Raw genomic sequence first — 6,318 nt, 5'->3', positions numbered from 1 at the left:
AGTGAACTATTTGATACAGTCAACATGTAAAATGTTATTTTTTTTAAAAACGCTACTGAACCCTTAGCACTCCGAGCAATTTTTAATACGAGCAACCAGCTACTCCAGGACTATTTAATTTTAACACACAATTATACATGCAATGTAACAGTAGAGGCCCCCATGGAAAAGTGAAGAACATTTTAATTTTTAAATGTATAAAAATACAAAGTTGCTTCTATATTTCGCCGACATCGGAGTGCAAAAAGGGTTAATATATATTCTGGCTCTGGGGTCCAGATCTAGAAAAATAACGAAAACGTGTGTGTTTGTCGGTGGTTTCGCCGGTGGCCGGACGCGAAACGAGAGAGAGCAGTAGTCGCGTGGCTCGCCGCGCAAGCGCGCAGGTGCACCGGAAGATGGCCGAGACCGGGCGCGAACCGACACAACCGGGAGGGGGGGGGGGCGGATGAGAGGCGTTTCTGATAACCGAGCAAACCGCAGACGTGTTGGGTCTCGTATTCGAAAGTGTAATCGATTCCCGATGGAATTGCGAGGACAGTAATTGTGAAGAACGGTAGCGTGTTCGACGTGTTAAAGAACAGACGAAACTCCAGCGGAGAAGGCTCTTTTTGGGTAATGAGACGAACGTCTTTACGAGTACGAGTGGAACAACTGTGTTCCGTTGGAGCGAGTTACGACTTGGTTAATTGCCTTAATTCAGTATGTATACGTGTGAACGCGTTCGACGAAGAAACGAAAAACCTGACTGGGTTCCGGGTGGTGAACTGGAGAGGGGGTGTAAAAATTAATTTCTTCCTTTTTTTGTTTGGGCTCGCAATTAAGCGTCGTTACCTCGCGACAATTGAGTTCAGGCCCATTAATTATTGCGCGCACCCGTGGAAACAAAGACGACAGGCACGCGTGTGTGTGTCTTTCTATTAGTTTCGTAACCGTCGAATCCCACGCGTAAATTGCGACCGGTGGTCAAACAAAACTCGGAATTACGTACTCGAACTAATGGATTTCATTGACCGACGTTTTACGAGATATTTAAGGGAGTTTCGGGTGTAATTTATCGTGGCAATTTATGCCCCTTTGTGGATACACCGCGCTCGCTCGCGCGCGTTCATTTTTATAGGTATGCTAATAAACTCGGGGCCCCGCAGCTGCGCACTCTAAGGATGCGTGACCAAATTCACGTTACGAGATATTTTGCGGTACACAAGGGAGACTGGCCTAACCTGCGTGTATGTGTGTCCCTCTTGGGAGGAGGCGATAAACTTTCGACATTGAAACGAGGATGTCGCGCGCGACAACTCTCGTCCTCGGACACATAGATCGAATCTTGTAACGCGTTCGGGCATCGTATCGTTGAAAGTACAGATGGTAATCGATGTGTGTCTGTGGATTCGTGAAGTGGATCGGGGTCCTCCGATAAGGCGTCACGGCGAGTAATTATAAATTATACATATATACTCCAAAGGAAGCTCGAGTCGCGCGTAACCGATCCTCGACCCGTTTCGACGACTTTAACACGAGCATCTACATACACGAGTGTATATGCACGTGTTGCATGTACCACATAATGTGCAACCTTGAGGCGCACACGCGAAGTCGCCTCGCAGAAGTGTCTGTTCGCGCGACGAACCTGTACGTCTGCGCGGTTAGAAACGGTTTTTCGAATTGCGGCAGTCGGGCGCGACCCCTGCCGGCAAGGTTGTTCGGTTGAAGAAGAAAAAAAAAAAAATAAAAAAGAGAAAAATTTCTAAATGATTCCGGGGCGTGTCGGCAGGCTGTCGTTCTCTTCATGGGCGACGATCGATATATCAAGAACCCGCGACGATGCACGAATAGCGTCGTTAGCACGAGAAACTTGGCACGAAATATACCCCTGGGCCGAACGAAAACGTCAACTTCGTCGAGTGACAATACGAATTCGGACCAATCAGGTGGAATTGTCTGGCCCTACGGGGTGCCCAGGGCCCATACACATTCTCCTCTGATTCTTCCGCGAGGACTAGGCTCAAGGGATCTCTCCTTTTCCCACGTTAGCACTCTTACTCTCTCTTTCATTCTATCTCTGTCCTTGTCCATTTCGCCCTCTCTCTATCTACTCCTCACACCCTCCTGCCCCCTCCTACCCTCTCTCTTTCACACTCTCTTGTCCCTCTTTGTTTGTTTCCCTTCGCGTGGTCTGTCCTTGCCTCTTTCGGCGAGGAATCGGTTTCGTGTGTATCGCGAACAAAGCCAATTTCGAGCGTGCAAAAGTCGAACACGGTCGTCATTGCCGAGGAGACGAAAGAGAGAATAAAGAAGCGACGAGCCGTGGAGCACGTTTTGTGTTGTGTACGTTCCCTCGCGGACGCGGCTCGGTATCGTTTTAAGGGAAAGGCTCCTGCGGCCCCATCCGTTAGCTTCTCATTCGGAACGTATAATCAACGAGTTTTCGTCGATCCTCTCGATCCACCTGACCCAATAACGGACCTTTATCTCGCTCGTCTTACCCGTCTTATTTGCGGTGAAGAGGCACCCATTGACGGGAGAAGCATTGGACAACATTGAATCTAGGGAACTGCCTACATCAACGTGCAAACTTCCGCTAGGGAAAAAAGTGGCGCAAGGGCCTCCTACAATTTGGTATCGGGAATTATTGAAATTTTTCCCAAATTAACATTTATTTCAGTACTTGAAAAAAATTTACCAAAATGATAGAAGGTCCATCTCCTGCGTCACTTTTTCCCTTAGTGGAAGACGAGTTTGCTCTTAGGTGTACATACACCTGGGAAAGCAATAGTGGAACGACCCGAGAATCTCACGGCCAGGGGGGCCGGGGGGGACGTGTTGCGTTTTTCCAAACGGTTCGCGGAGCGCGCGTGTGCAACGACGAGAGATCGAGAGCAACGGAAAGTCGGAAGGAACGTTCGTTTCTCGTTGACGAGGGTCAGGTCCTGTATGTGTGTGTGTATTTTTCAAAGTTTAAGTAGGCGAGAACCGTGGTCTGCTACGAAACAACGCACCCGTGGAATAGGAAGGTGCGGACGGGTAAAGGGGTTGGGGAGGGGGTCAAGCCGAAGAGTGAGAGAGACAGACAGGATACCAGCGGATAGAGGGTACTCGTCACGCGAACCCTTCATCAAGGTGCCAGCAACCTACATTATACACTCACACGTGCCTTCCCGAAGCGGCCGTGGCGCGCGGGGTGAATGTGCACGTTACGCGAGGACGTGCACGGATCGCGAAACACGACGCAGAGAGAGAGAGAGAGAGAGAGAGAGAGAGAGTACCATCAACCGTACGGTGCGCGGAATGAAAAGACGAATAGAGGATAAACCAGGAAAAAGAGAAAAAGAGAGGGATAGAGTGGAGTGGAGACGAGTAGAAGAGGGAACCCGGTGGTAAACGTCTATTTATCCCTGTTACTTTGCCTTCTCGGCCATAACGAAAACTTCCAAGCGTATAAGAGTATATGGTATTTACGGGTGCACATACAAGCTTCGCGACCGAGACGAAGAACACAGAATCAGGGACGAAGGAAGAGAAAGATGGAGGAGGACGACAACCAACGACGACGATCAATGGCAAGAAGTTGGTACCTCTATCTCTCTCTTTCTCGTAATCATCGAATAATTAACAGATGTTCCCAGTACGCTACCCAATGACTACGCCTCGGAATCCTCGAAAATCTACCTACTGCCACTCGGTCGGAAAGAGACCCGCGGCATAATAATTATAACGACGACAGCACCTGCTGCGTGTGCCGCTGCGCGAAGTCGTTAGCTCGGCAAACATTTAAGTAACTCGGATGGGCGACCGTGTTCGGATCGCTATAATATCCGCCGCTTCCGTAATCCATTTGTACGAGCCCTTCCGTTCGACGACTCCGTGCCCCAACGCTGATGGTTTCTCCGACACTCCTCCCCCTCCCTTTCGCCTGTGGCGGCCCCTCGAATGTGTGTCGTGACGCTGGCTGGCTGATTCACATGGCTCGGGGACCCTTGAATCGCTCGTAAATTGTCCGCTCGGCCGGACAAACGTATTACCGTTTTCGATCCGTCACGTTTTTTTAAAAGGATTTTTAGCATTACAGTGAATCCTCGATGAGTGTCCGAAAGATCCTCAGCAATGAGTATTAGGACTAGAACTACCAGCATCGAATGTATGCTAAGTAAGTTAAATTGTGTAATATAGTAGAGTATAGTATTGTGTATAAAGTAGAGTATCTAAAGTATCCCGAGGATATCGATAATTGTAAAATAAAAAATCCGTAATTATCAAAATTTAGAAATTGACCAATTTCTTCACTTCCATATCGTAATGAAAGGTGCAAAAGATCTGAGAAAATTTATTGTCATAACATTTTAATCGTCGTTGTAAGAGTGTATATCCAAGTCATTTTTACTTGCTTGGTAGTTCTAGCGTTAAATATTTCATAAACTAATGGCAATGAAACAAATATCATTGCCGTCAGAATTTCAAGCTTAATCACTGCAACCTCGTTAAAAAAAAAAATCACCGTTGCAACTGGTCACCTATTCTTGTCAGAAGTCTTTGAACACTCATCGAGTATTCACTGTACTCCAGATAACTTTTCTCGATTTTAGAATATCCTGGTGTGCGTGTACGTATATCTTCTGGTCGAGCTAAATTCTTCAAACATATTCAATCGTTTCCGCGTTATTTAAGGGCCGTCCAGTCGAACGAATTAGGTTGTACACCCTACTGTCAAGGGGAGGCGAACACGGGGTAACAGATGCAACGGCGATATGGCTACGCGTCGGCATATATGTGTAATACGCGTGGTTCGAGGCTGTTTGGAGTGGTTCGGGGGGTGGTTTGGGGTCGAGGTGTTCGTGCGATTATGGGCTCGTTAGCCACGGCCCATGGAGGGCCTGTTTGTTTCTGCCTAATTTGACCCGGTATAGTACGGCTGTGTCACGGGAGAAAGTGAGAGACAGACACGGCTAGAACGGGGTGCTTGGAACGATTCATCCCTTGTTCTCGATGTCCAGCGATCGTTCCCGCTATCTCTCGCTATTCGTTGGAATCGTTTCTATCTAGTTTTATCTCTGTTGCGCCTCATTTCTCTGTTAATTTTCATTTAATACCCTTTCCCAGACATTTATCACTGCGGGTGTTTATGTACATTCAGAATTTTAGACATTAATTTATAAACATTCAGTTTTATAATATATTCATATTCATAATCATCAGGTAGAAATCTAGTTCCTGTACTAAATGTCTTATTATGTCGATAGTAATATATAACTATCATTGAATTTTATTATAATCTTTATTTTCCTGCATTTTGCATGTTAACAATTGTTATAAATGCATAAACATCGGCGGTCTATTTATCACGGATAGGAACGGTCTAGCTTCGGGGGCATGTAAAATTGAATAGAAAACGTGAACTCGAGGAATCACGTGCCATACTCGGAGACGAATGATTCGGAAAAGGAGTCCCGAGACAAATTGACTCGTTCGTGGTGATTTCGTGTAAAGATAAAAGGGCTGTTCGTAGGGACGGTGTTATGTACAAGGGGAGAGGTTAGAAGCGTAACGTGAAATAGGGATCGGGGGAATATCCCCCGATTGACTTACCATCGATGCTTAATAGTCGTTTGAATGTATTTCCACTTATCTCGGATACAGGGGGAGGCGCCACCCTTCGTGACGGCTAATTATCTCGATGATGTATCGACGTCACGTATATACGGTGTTCACGACAAATCTTCTGCCGTCTACAGGAACCAGTGGAACAATTTTCGCAGGAACTACCCTGTTGGCCCCTTGGTTGAATCTTCCCGCGAGATAATGTTTCCGATGGAAAACGATCTTTCGCCGGACGTGGTCACGGGGAATCGTTCTGGAGACCACGATCGAACGACGAATACGGTATTTTGTTGTACAGTATACGGAGAGGCTGTGTGTCTAACGAGATCCGCTCGAGATCGGAGATTATCGCCATTCCTCGATGCTGGAGAGGAACAGCAGTCGGTCAAAGGCTCGTCCATCCGTGACACAGTTCTTGCGGTCGGTGACTTGGCTGGGGCGATTGCGGGCCGTTTTGCGGTTTCGATGCTCTCGAAACGTTTCTGCCCCCGTATTTCAATGACGCACGCTCGTAATTTGTTGTGTATCGTGCGGCGTTTGTGGGGGGTATAAGGGTGAGGCAGCTAACTTGATCACCTCGAATGACTTCTAAATTATGCGTTGTATGGAAAATTATTTCTACAGATGTTACATGGTATCAAGAGGGACATCATGTTGTGTACGTGACTCCTTTATAAGTGGAGGTTTTTAGGATATTTTAAGGTCAACTTTGTTTTTTTTTTT

General features: G+C 46.9%; 1 protein-coding gene across 1 annotated transcript in view; it reads left to right on the top strand.

Annotated features, from left to right (window-relative positions):
• The window catches only part of LOC107194870 (T-box transcription factor TBX20-like), a 45,394-nt gene that overhangs the window by 8,560 nt on the left and 30,516 nt on the right, over positions 1-6,318 (top strand). The gene's annotated exons all lie outside the window — the stretch shown is intronic.

This window comes from Dufourea novaeangliae, unplaced genomic scaffold (genome assembly GCF_001272555.1).
Source record: "Dufourea novaeangliae isolate 0120121106 unplaced genomic scaffold, ASM127255v1 scaffold8, whole genome shotgun sequence".
NCBI lineage: Eukaryota > Metazoa > Arthropoda > Insecta > Hymenoptera > Halictidae > Dufourea > Dufourea novaeangliae.
Note: the sequence above shows the minus strand (reverse complement) of the source record. Positions and strands in the feature narration are given on the sequence as shown.